The 13,631-nt window shown below is 39.6% G+C and overlaps 1 pseudogene; it reads right to left on the bottom strand.

Moving 5' to 3' along the window:
- Positions 1-492: 492 nt before the first annotated feature.
- On the bottom strand, positions 493-1,781 carry LOC100934107 (annotated as a pseudogene).
- Between the last annotated feature and the right edge of the window lie 11,850 nt (positions 1,782-13,631).

Genomic DNA, 13,631 nt, shown 5'->3' with positions numbered 1-13,631 from the left:
TCCCACCATCTACTTTTCCTTTAGAGGAGCAGCAGCCAAGATGGAACTCTATAAGAGTTCCAAATCTTATAGATGAACTGCAAGCTGAGTTATCTCCAAAGGCTGCACAGGGGGTTTGGACATTTGAAAGGTATTTATAAGGACAGTTCTAGGTTCAGGGTAGCTACAAAGGTTCTGAGAGATCAATTTTGCACAGCAGTAGAGACCCTAACTCACTGAGGTAAAATGAGAAGGCCATGAGAAGTTTGGGCATTATTGGTGGGATCCTGGTAGGAGTGAGTTGGGCATGACCCAGCCTGGCCGATGACATCCGACACTCCTTGGAAGTCATGAAGTCTCCCAAGTTATTACCATCATAAATTAAATTTTATCTGGGATATTTGATTGGGTGCATAATAACAGTTTATTCTGAACCTGAGCCATTGTTAGCATGAAGTAACCCTCCCAGGAGTCAGCTGAAACTGACTGATGGTCTTATTACTGATTGTTTTTTTAATGGGTTTTTCTTTCTTCTTTCCTTTGGCAAAATGCAACTTGCAGAGGTTTAGAGACCATAGTGCACCCATTCATTTCTGTCACTCTTTTGGTAGCCTCATCAAGTGAGGAAAAAACAGACAAAGCCACAATTTTGCCTCACCCATCTTTGAGCATCACATTGGCATCAATAATTGATCCAAAAGGAAAGAATTCCTTCCTTAATTTTTCAGAACCTGTCATTCAGGTTCTTAAGATAGAGAGTCATACTCTAGTAGTAGCTAAGTGTCTTCTCTTTTAACTGCTCAAATTTCCATTTTAACTCAGCCTGGCACTCAATTTTTTTTCTCTCCCCAGACTATAGATACCATTTTCCACTTGATGTCTTTTCAATCAGTTTTCTCAAAACCAAAGCCTTTAAATTTCCCACTGGGATCAGTCATCATTTTTACACTGAGTTTTATAATAATTGCTGAAAAGTTCCTTCGATCTTTAATCCTCCATGTCATCTCCAAAGTTTTTGATATAAACTTCAGTGAATTTGTTTGCTTTGCCCCTCAGTTCATCTTCCTGCTCTTTCCTTGACTTGGATCTACTTAAAAATATTTTGCAGTCCTTGAGAATTGTGCCTTTCATCTTCTCCAAAGTCTGCAGCATCCTGGGTCTCAAAGAACTCAGATGGAGAATCATTTCTCTCATCGTTCACTACCTGGTGGTACAAGACGTTACCAGATGCTAAAAAGATATCACAGAGCACTTTGTTGGCTATTTGTGCAGGTTTTTAATAATTATAATGATAACTAAGCTTTATATATAGTGCTTTTTTCTATGTGCCAGGCACTGTGCTAAATGCTTTACGATTATTTCATTTGTGCCTCACCAAAAAGCTTTTTTTTATGTCTGATCATTCTTTTTTAGTCTCTTTTGCTTCATTTCCAGTTTTTATTGTCCCCATTTTACAGTTGAGGAAACTAAGGTAGACAGTAATCCCAGGGTCACACAGATTAGTTTTGAACTCTGAGTTTCCTGACTCCAGGACCAGCTTTTTATCCACTGCTGCATCTAGATATCTTTTTACTGAAAATAGGCCCAATTCCACATTTCCTCAATTGAGGGATCCCACCTGTGATCCAAGGCCAATTCAGCACCTGCTGGCTGCTGGAAGTTGTCAGAAGCAAACCCCAAAGACCTGGCAATCGTGTCCCTGAAGATTCGAATGGGAAGCACTGTCTAACAGGGCTGAATTTCTCATACGGCGTGGTTTCAATGATATCTGAGTGCAAGTCATTTACATCAAGGCAGGCCATGGAGTAGCCTGCCCAAAGCAGGATCCACTCCCCTTCCCCAGAGTGATTCTTTTTGAAATCAGGGCAAAAAGACACTTAAAATTTTGACTGAAATCAAAATTTGGTTAACAGACAAGGGCAAGGAATCACAGTAACATGCTAAGCTACCCAGAAAAGCTCAAGACAAATGGGGGGAAGGGGAGTCCTTTTCTTTCCTAGGTCATGGCTACTATTTATCCTTTCAGTCAAAAATTCTGAATCTCTAAATAGAATTTCCCGTCCTCCTCTAAATTTTAATGAATGTCAAACTGCCCTGAGTCTGCCGCATAGTTTGCCCTTTCAAAGGGCTTTTGATATCAATGTCCCTATTTCAATATGGGCCTTTTTTCTATAATGGCAAGCATAAGAATTGGGGAGGTTGTTAAAATTAAAACACTAGCAGTGAACTCAAGTCCAAAAGGGAGATGAGATACATTCACCTCATCCGCTGACAGGCTGCAGCAGCCTTGAACTTGTCCAGAAGGCTGATTCCTCTGCCAGGAGGGGAACGAGCCACTGGAGGCAAATCTATGGACTCGGGAAAGGGGTAGATACCTGGGGGGGGGGGAGAGGGGAAGGAAGGGAGAGTAAGGGCAGGGATATGGCAGCAAAGAACGTGAAAAAGGTTGAGGACGGACTACAGAGAGGAACACGCAGAGGCACACATGTGGAGAGCAGACACGAACACAGCCAGCCAGGTACCGACCCGAGGGCAGGCTGACAGAAGGACAGACATGTGGACATCTGAGAGCCAGACTCGTAGCCTAGGTGCGGAGGTGGCAGTGGGGAGGACAAGCAGACAGGTGGGGCAGAAGTGTTCTGTCTCCCCAGAGGAATAGAGAGATAGATATATGGAAATAAGATACCGAGATAAAAAGATAGATAGACAGACAGGCAGGCAGGCAGGCAGACAGACAGAAAGACAAACAGGTAGGTAGGTAGGTAGACAGGTAGATAGAAAGATAAACAGAGAGACAGATAGACAGAAAGATAGACAGGTAGGTATGTGGGTAGGTAGACAGACAGATAGACAGATAGATGGACAGACAGAAAGATAAACAGATAGAGATAGACAGGCAGGTAGGCAGAAAGACAGACAGGTAGAGAGATAGATAGGTAGATGTTAGATAGATAGACAGACAGACAGACAAATAGGTAGATAGGTAGACAGACAGAATGATAGACAGGTAGGTAGGTAGACAGACAGAAAGATAGACAGGTAGATAGATGATAGATAGATAGAATGATAGACAGGTAGGTAGGTAGATAGACAGACAGAAAGATAGACAGGTAAATAGATGATAGACAGATACACAAAAATATAGACAGAAAAATAGACAGGTATATAGATAGACAGACAGATAGACAGACAGAAAGATAAACAGGTAGGTAGATAGATAGACAGACAGACAGACAGAAAGAAAGATAGGTAGCTAGGTAGATAGATAGATAGACAGACATAGGTAGATAGATAGACAGACAGACAGAATGATAGACAGGTGGATGGATGGGTGGATGGAAAGCAGGAGAGGGAAAAAGGGAGAGAGGCAAAGAGAAAGAGAAGAGGGGACAAAATAGAAAAAGACAGAGAGATTTTACTGGCTATTCCAGATCTGGGGGGTGGGGGGAAGGAGGAGAAGGAGAAAGAAGGTACTGCGGCTTTTAGGATTTTGGGGGGTTGGTCAAGTTGGTCAGCAGTATTCCTGCTGGCTGCTCTATTTACAGAATTTCTTAGTAGCTCCTCCGTGAAGGGATCTCTTTCCTCAGGGAGGAGAAATCCCAGTGGCCCAGTCCCTGAAATCACTGGCTATGATCACCACAGGTCCCTCTTGGTACACAGCAAGCAATATGAAGTATCAATAAATAAATAAATAAATAAATAAAACCTCTCAAGAAAAAAAAAGAGAGAGAGAGAGACCAGGTGCAAGTTCTTATTCTTTTGGCCCCTAAGTGATATGCACCTAGGCGAAAACATGCAATTCATAGAATGTAGTTTTATTACTATTATTACAAATGACATTGTGTCCATCAGCAAAAACAAATATGATCTCAGAATGGAAGGTTTTAGAAGTAAAGGATACCCTTGGACCAAGCAATATCACAAAGCTTAGAGCCAAAGGAAAAAAAATTAAGATTATAGCTTATATGTACAAAAATAGTCATCATAGGTTTTCTATAGTAGCAAAAGCAAACAAACTAGAGGGGTAAGGTGGAGTTATCAACTGGAAAATGGCTGTACAAACTGCAACAATACTGTGAGGTATTGTGCTCAGTTTACAGATGAAAAGGCTGAGATAAAACAGATTAAGTGACTTGCCCAGAGTCACACAGCTAACATATCTGAGACCTATTTGAACTCAAGTCTCTTTGGCACCAGGCCAGAGCTTTGTCTAGTGGGCCACTTAGCTGCTCATACAGTATGTGAATACAGTGAAATGCTAATTGTCATAAGGAATGACAAAAAAGATGATTTCAATGAAACTTGGAAAAAACTTGTATGAACTATGTAGAGCAAAGTAGTAGGCAAAACTAGGAGAACAATTTGCACAATAAAAACAATATTGTAAAGAACAAATCATTCTGAAAAATTTAATAACTTGGATGAATACAAATAACCAGACACAATTCCACAAACCACCAGCTGCTTCTCTGGGAGAGGAGGAAAAATTGATTACTGTTCATTGAAAAACAATAATAATTAAAAAATAAAGTAAAAAGATCCACCAATAAGCAATGCCTTCCCCCAAAAATCAGCCTCTCTCTCTCCAACACACTTGTTGGTTTTCAGGCCTGCTTATGTAGCTTGTCAGTGGTGCCCTAACTCTGATTCAGAGATAGCCAGATGATACAGTGGCTGGTACAGTCCCAGAGAGATAGGATTGGACTCAGGAAGGCCTGAGATCAAACCCAACTCAGATATTTAGCTATCAGTGTGATCCTTTGTCTGACTCAGTTTCTCCTACTATCAAATAGAGATAATAATAGAACCTACCTCCCAAAGTTGTTGTGAAAAACAAATTAAATAATGTTTGTAAAATGCTTAGCACAATGCCGGGCTTTATTCAGTGATGTCCAACCTTTTGTGACCTCATTTGAGGTTTTCCTGGCAAAGGTATTAGAAAAGGTATTTTCTTCTCCAGCCCATTTTATAGATGATGAAACTGAGGCAAATCAGGTTAAGTGAGTTGCTTAGAGTCACACAATTAGTAAGTGTCTGAGGTCAGATTTGAATTCAGAAAGTTGAGTCTGACTTTTGACTTCAGGCCCATCACACAATCCCCTGTGCCAGGTACCAGCCCTTCAATACCTGGCCCATATGTGTTTCATATATGCTTGTTCCCCTCTCCCTTCTCCTAAGTAATGCTAAGATATGACTATCATTGCTCACTTTAGTTGTAGCAGCTTAGGATGATTTGAATGATCCCATTCTGAGAAATTATTTGGTTTCTCTTTGATCCTATTTGTGGTTTTAATGATGATGTAAGGACTCCTCATGGAGAAAATTCCCTTTATTAATCCAAATTTGGCAACTGTTCTTTGATTTATTGTCTTAGGGTGTTGTCTGGGAGGTTGAAAAGTTCAGCAATGTGCCCAGACTCATCGTCACTGCGTCAGGGAGCATTTGAACCCCGATATTCCTAATTCTGAGGGTCACCTGTTCATTCCTCTCCGCTGTCTCTAATTTGAGGCTTAAGAGAGATAATTTGGGAGAAGTGAGGGTATTTTCAAGTTGCTGAGCAAATAAAAACAGCTGACTCAGATTAAAGGCATCCCTCCCAGCGGTCTGAGGAACAAAGGATATCTTGGAGTCATTGTATCTGAACCTGGGGCTCCAAAGAGAGACTTGCTTTGGGATGTGCAGAGACCCGAGGGAGCGAGGGAAGCATCAGGGATGCTACAAGGTTAAGGTCACAGGGCAGGCAGAACTGGGCTTCCTGCCTGACAGGTAACACTTTGGCAGGCTGGGCCCCTTCAGGAGACAGGGGTAAATGATACCAAAGAAGGAAACTGAGGCTTACAGGCATGGCTTACAATTACTAAACATCAAAAGCAGGATTTGGAGCCATGTTTTCCTTAAGTTTCAACACTATTTTCCCTACAGCAGGCTGCCTTCCTATTTCAAAGGCATTTAGGAAGTATTAAGTGTGATCAAGTTCAAATCAGTAAGCAAACAAAGGATGATGACAAGGACCCCACGGGAAAGGATGATTCTGAATCCAAAGAAGTAAGATGCTAATGGTGGAATTTCAGGTACTGGCCTTCTCAGGGGAAAAGATAGATGCAAAGGCCTTCCTGGGAGCCTCAGAAATCTCAGTGTAGGTCCCTGGAGGCCCAGGAGAAGGTCAGCAAGGGCATTGTGTTGGAAGTAAACAAGATACAAAGGTATGGAGGAATAATGCTGGAGGAAATATGGAAGCCATAATGCCACCTCCTGGTAACTGTCTGGAACTGCAGGAGGCCATGTGCTATTTGCTGGAAAGTGTCTGGAACTGCAGGAGGCCATATGCCACCTGCTGGGAACTGTCTGGAACTGCAGGAGGCCATATGCCACCTGCTGGGAGCTGTCTGGAACTGCAGGAGACCATGTGCCTGTCATCTGCTGGAACTGTCTGGAACTGCAGGAGGCCATATGCCACCTGCTGGGAACTGTCTGGAACTGCAGGAGGCCATATGCCACCTGCTGGGAAGTGTCTGAAACTGCAGGAGACCATGTGCCTGCCACCTGCTGGGAGCTGTCTGGAACTGCAGGAGACCATGTGCCTGTCATCTGCTGGGAAGTGTCTGGAACTGCAGAAGGCCATATGCCACCTGCTGGGAGCTGTCTGGAACTGCAGGAGACCATGTGCCTGCCACCTGCTGGGAAGTGTCTGGAACTGCAGGAGGCCATATGCCACCTGCTGGAAGCTGTCTGGAACTGCAAGAGGCCATATGCTACCTCCTGAGAGCTGTCTCGAACTGCAGGAGACCATGTGCCACCTTCAGGGAACTGCCCAGAAATGCAAGGGGTCATGGCTACCAACCTATGAATGGTATGTTTTTCCCATAAAATTCTTTGAAAGGGGTTGCATATTGGTGGGTACCTTAATTTTTTAATTAATTCTTTTCCATTAACAGTAATCTTTTTCTTCTACTCTCCCATAGAAACAAACCCCTGATGGTAGTGAACTTGATAGGATTTTTATGAAGATCAAATGAAATATAAATGTTTATTCTCTTCCCCCTCTCCACCAAAGGAAAGAAAGGAAAGGAGAAAGGGGAAAAGAGAAAAAAAGCAAAGGAAAGGAAAAAGGGAAATCTTTGCAACAAATAATCAAACAAAATACAATCCCACACTGGCTAAATCCAAAATGTGTGTGTGTGTCTGTGTGTGTGTGTGTGTGTGTGTGTGAGAGAGACTGTATCCTGAGAATATCACTTTTCTATCAGGAGGTCATCATGTTTCATCCTGGATCCACTGAAATTGAGGTTGGTTATTTACATTCATCAGAATTCTTAAGTCTTCCAAAGTAGGCTTTTCTTTTTAAAATGTTGTTTTTATTAGATAAAGAATTTCTGTGACTTATTTACTTTCCTCTGCATGATTCATGCAAGTTTTCCAAGGTTTTACTGAAATCTTCCCTTTTATCATTTCTTATAACATGCTAATATTCCATTATATTCATTTCAATATATGTTATTCCATTAAATATTTCCCAATTACATGTTTAAAAAAAATTTAACATTTATTTTTTTTAATTTTGAGTTTCAAATATCAATTATACATGTGAAGCTATGCAAAACATATTTACACATCAGTCATATTGCAAACATGACAAAAATAAGAAAATAAAGAAAGTTTTAAAAGTATGTTCAATCTGTATTCAGAGTTTATCAGTTCTCTCTCTGGAAGTGGATAGCATTTTTAATCATGCATCTTATGGAATGGTCTTGTATCATTGTCCTGATCAAAGTAGCTAAGTCTTTTGCAGTTGATCATCCTTATAATATTGCTGTTACTGTGCACCAGTGTTCTAATTCTGCACACTTCACTCTGCCTTAGCTCACGTAAGTCTTCCCAGTTTCTCTGAAACTATTCTGCTTCTCATTTCTTTTCGAATAACAATATATTATAATCATCTACCACAACTTTTCAGACTTCTCTAGTAGACAGAAGTCTCCTAGATTTCCAATTCTTTACCACCACAAAAAAGCCGTTATAAATATTTTTATATAAATGTTTCCCTTTTCTTTGATCTCTTTGGGATACACAGCTAATTGCTGCATCAAAGGGCATGCAAAGTTTTGTAGCTCTTTGAGCATAGTTTCAAATTAATCTCCAGAATGTTAGACTAGTCCACAACTCCTCAATAGTGCATTAGTGTTCCAATTTTTCCACATCTCCTCTAGCATTTGTCATTTTCCTTTTCTATCATGTTAGCCTATCTGCTAGGTATGAGGTGATATCTCAGAATTATTTAAATTTGAATTTCTCTAATCAGTAATGATTTAGAGCATTTTTCTTTTTTTTTTCAGTTTTTTTTTATTAAGTTTTTTTTTTTTAATAGCCTTTAATTTACAGGATTTTTCACCTCTTACCCCCCCCCCACCCCCTCCCCTAAATGGCAGGATGACCAGTAGATGTTAAATATATTAAAATATAACTTAGATACACAATAAGTATACATGACCAAAACATTATTTTGCTGTACAAAAAGAATCAGACTCTGAATTATTGTACAATTAGTTTGTGAAGGAAATCAAAGATGCAGGTGTGCATAAATATAGGGACTGGGAATTCAATGTAATGGTTTTTAGTCATCTCCCAGAGTTCTTTTTCTGGGTATAGCTAGTTCAGTTCATTACTGCTCCATTAGAAATGATTTGGTTGATCTCGTTGCTGAGGATGGCCTGATCCATCAGGACTGGTCATCATCTAGTATTGTTGTTGAAGTATATAATGATCTCCTGGTCCTGCTCATTTCACTCAGCATCAGTTCGTGTAAGTCTCTCCAGGCCTTTCTGAAATTATCCTGTTGGTCATTTCTTACAGAACAGTAATATTCCATAATTTTCATATACCACAATTTATTCAGCCATTCTCCAACTGATGGACATCCATTCAGTTTCCAGTTTCTAGCCACTACAAAAAGGGCTGCCACAAACATTCGTGCACATACAGGTCCCTTTTCCTTCTTTATAATCTCTTTGGGATATAATCCCAGTAGTAACACTGCTGGATCAAAGGGTATGCACAGTTTGATAACTCTTTGAGCATAGTTCCAAACTACTCTCCAAAATGGTTGGATTCTTTCACAACTCCACCAACAATGAATCAATGTCCCAGTTTTCCCACATCCCCTCCAACAATCATCATTATATTTTCCTGTCATCTTAGCCAATCTGACAGGTGTGTAGTGGTATCTTAGAGTTGTCTTAATTTGCATTTCGATTTAGAGCATTTTTCATGATCTATAGATAGTTTTGATTTCTTCATCTATAAATTGCCCATCCATTTCCTTTGATCATTTATCAACTGGAGAATGGCACTTATTTTTACAAATTTTGCTTCATCAAGTATACATTTGAGAATTATATAAGTACACAAAATTGTCCCAGTTTTCTGTTTTTGTTCTGATTTTGACTGCATTAATTTTGTTTGTGCAAAAGCTTTTTAATTTCATAGAAGCAAAAGTATTCATTTTAATTCCTGTGATCCTTTGGCCACAAACTCTTCCTTTATCTATAGATTTGACGATTATATTTTCCATGTATTTAAGCTATCACTCTCTATGTCTAAATCATGTACTAATTTTGACATTTTGGCATACAATGTGAAATATTGGTCTGTGCCTAATTTCTGCCAAACTGCTTTCCAATTTTCCCAACCAATTTTTGTCAGATAATGAGTTGTTGTCCCAAAACTATTTATTAAGCACTTCTTATATGCCCGGCACTGTGCTAAGCTCTGAGAATACAAATATAAGTAGAAAGAAAGTAGAAACTCATCCTCAATGAGTTTATATTTTAAAGCAGGGGTCCTCAAACTTTTTAAATAAGGGGCCAGTTCACTGTCCTCCAGGCCAGACTATAGTAAAAACAAAAACTTTGTTTTGTGGGCCTTTAAATAAAGAAACTTCATAGCCCTGGGTGAGGGGGATAATCGTCCTCAGCTGCTGCATATGGCCCTTGGGCTGTAGTTTGAGGACCCCTGTATTTAAAGGGAGAAAACAGCACATAAAGGGTATAAAAAGTAGTCCAGAAAATCATCAGTAGACAGATGAATAGCAATGAATATTTGAAGTCATAAATACCTACATTTGAATCCTACCTCAGAGATATACTAGATATGTGGCCCTGAACAAGTCACTTAATCTATTTGCCTCAGTTTCCTTATCTATAAATTGAGGATAATAACAGCACCTACCTCTATGATTATGGTGATGATAAAAGAAGATCACATCTATAGTGATTTGGAAATTTTAAAATGTTTTATGAATGTTAGCTACAATGATGATGAAGATGATACTGGTGGGTATGATCATGATGGTGGTGGTGGCAATGATGATGATGATGCTAGTGGTGGTATTGGTGGGGATGGGGATGACTGTGATGAAAATGTGGATGCCTAAGTATTTTCTTTAAAATGGAGATTTGGGGGAGCCAAGATGGCAGAGAAGACACATGCGACTTTCTAAGCTCTTCTCTTACCCTCTTTATCAATATTATATCGAGCCTCAAAAATAGTCTTGACTGCCACAATTCGTAAAGATAAGAAGTAGAACAACTCACCGGCCGAAGAAAATCTGCAGTCTCGCCAAAAAAGGTTGGTTCCGGGGCCAGGGGGGAGATCGGCACAGACAGGGAGAGAAATTAGGTTCCGAGGAGAGTCTCAAACCCAGGGTGAAGGCACAGATCTCAGCACAAGCGCGCAGCCCCAACCCGCAGTACGGGGCTTCTCCTTAGGGCAGTTGTGATCCTGCACAGCAGGAGGACGCAGCCGGGTTAGCCTCCAATCTGCGCAGTGGGGAGCTCGGCTTGAGGCCATGAGAGCTTTTCCAGGGCCGATTTGCATCAGGCAGAGACGCTGGGCAGAGTTTGCGGCGGTCTGCGGTCTGTGGTCTGTGGTCTGCGGTCAGCTGCTAATACTCACAGTCCCACAAGAGGCTCCGGCCTGGGGCAGTGACACTTTCACCCCTTAGTCTCTAGCCGAGGGCAACGCTAATCCACTCAGCCCTACTAAGCAGTTTGATAGCTCGGCCAGTGCTGAATCCACTTCCTGTTGGGGAAGGGAAAACTCTCCTCAGAGCACTCCCATACCTTGGAGCCGGAAATCGGTTTAAATCTTTCCCTGCTCTGCAGAGGAAGCTGTAACCCCTTGCCTAGGAGACCTACCTAAAGGCTTCAAAACATGAATAAAAAGATGAAAAGAACGATCAACAGCTTCTATGCAGAAAAGAGCAGGTCAGCAAACCTGAAGAGACCTCAAACAGCAAAAATGCATCAGATTGTCCTCCTTTACATAATGCTCTCATAGAAGAGACCATTAAAAAGTCTCAAAAGAGAGTTAGAAGATAAATGGGGAAAGGAAAGAGAAAGCCTTACAAAGAGAGCAACAATTTCCTGAAATACGAATTGGAAAAAATAAAAATTCACTAGAAAGTAGGATTTGTGAATTGGAAAAGACAAAGAACATGCAAGAAAGTAGGATCGGTGAATTGGAAAAAGAAAATAATTCACTAAAAAAAAAAAATTAGTGAAATGGAAAAAAATTCCACAGACCAAAACAATACATTCAAAAACCCAATTGGACATATACAGAAAAAGTAAAAAAGCTAATGAAGAAAATAATTCTTTAAAAATTAGAACTGAACAAATTGAAACTAATGATTCATTGAGACAGCAAGAATCAGTCAAGCAAAAACAAAAAATGACAAACTGGAAAAACCATGAATTATCTACTTGCAAAATGACAGACTTGGAAAAATAGATCTAGGAGAGATAATCTGAGGATTATTGGACTTTCCGAAAACTATGATGAAAAAAAGAGCCTAGATACTATTTTACAAGAAATCATTAAAGAGAACTGCCCAGATGTAATAGAATCAGAAGGTAAAATAGGCATTGAAAGAATTCATCGAACACCGTCTGAAAGAAACCCTAAAATAAAAACCCCAAGGAATATTGTGGCAAAATTTCAGAACTATCAGATTAAGGAAAAAATTTTACAAGCAGCCAAAAAAACCATTTAAATACCGAGGTGGCACAATAAGGATCACCCAAGATCTGGCTGCCTCTACATTAAAGGAAAGAAGGGCCTGGAATATGATATTCCGAAAGGCACAAGAACTTGGATGCAGCCAAGAATAAACTACCCAGCTAAGCTGAGCATTTTCTTCCAGGGAAGAAGATGGACATTTAATGAAACAAATGAATTCCATTTGTTTCTGAAGAAAAACCAGAATTAAACAAAAATTTGATCTCCAAGAATAGAACTCAAGAGATGCAGAAAAGGTAAAAATAACTCTTGAGAATTGTATTTCTTTGTGGATATACAAAAGAATACATGTATAATTTGATTGTACTGATATAACATGAAAAAGGGAAGTAGATATGGAAAAGGGATGATGGCAGAATAAGGTGGGAAGGAGGGATAAAGAGGGAAACCACATCCCACAAAGAGGCTAAGAAACTTATCATATCTGAGGGAATTTAGAGAGGGGAGGGACATTGTGAATCTTACTCTCATCAGAGTTGGCTCAAAGAAAAAATAATTGACATTTGTTTTAGAGAAAATCTCTCTCGCCTCATTAAAAACGGGGAGAGGAAAAGGGAAAAGAAAAGAGTAATAAGGAAGGAAGGGAAAGACTCAAAGGGGGAGGGAGGGATTATAAAGAGGATAAGTATCGTGATACAAGAGGGGTACATAAGTTTAAAAGGGGAAAGAGGGTTGGGGAGGCAAGAATAAGTAAAGCACAATCTGGGGTTATTAGGATGGCAGGAAATACAGATTTAGTAATTCTAACGTAAATGTGAATGGGATGAACTCCCCCATAAAGAGGAGGCAGATAGCAGACTGGATCAAAAGTCAGAACCCTACAATATGTTGTTTACAAGAAACACATTTAAAGCAGGGGATACATATAGAGTAAAGGTAAAAGGCTGGAGCAAAATCTATTATGCTTCAGGTGAAGTCAAAAAGCAGGTAGCCATCCTTATCTCAGATCAAGCAAAAAGTAAAAATTGATCTAATTAAAAGAGATAAGGAAGGAAACTACATCCTGCTAAAGGGTACATAAACAACGAAGCAATATCAATATTAAACATATATGCACCAAGTGGTATGGCACTCAGCTTCCTAAAGGAGAAGTTAAGAGAGTTGCAAGAAGAAATAGACAACAAAACTGTAATAGTAGGAGATCTCTAACCTTGCACTCTCAGAATTAGACAAATCAAACCACAAAACAAATAAGAAAGAAATTAAAGAAGCAAATAGAATATTAGAAAAATTAGGTATGTTGGATCTTTGGAGAAAATTGAATGGAGATAGGAAGGAATATACTTTCTTCTCAGCAGTTCATGGAACCTATTCAAAAATTGACCATATATTAGGACATAAAGACCTCAAAATTAAATGCAAGAAAGCAGAAATAGTAAATGCTTTCTTTTCAGATCATGATGCAATAAAACTACATTCAACAAAAAGTTAGGGGGAAATAGACCAAAAAGTAATTGGAAACTAAACAATCTCATCTTAAAGAATGATTGGGTGAAGCAGCACATTATAGATACAATTAATAATTTCACTCAAGATAATGACAATGATGAGACATCATACCAAAATTTGTGCGATGC

Source organism: Sarcophilus harrisii, chromosome 4 (genome assembly GCF_902635505.1).
Source record: "Sarcophilus harrisii chromosome 4, mSarHar1.11, whole genome shotgun sequence".
NCBI lineage: Eukaryota > Metazoa > Chordata > Mammalia > Dasyuromorphia > Dasyuridae > Sarcophilus > Sarcophilus harrisii.
Note: the sequence above shows the minus strand (reverse complement) of the source record. Positions and strands in the feature narration are given on the sequence as shown.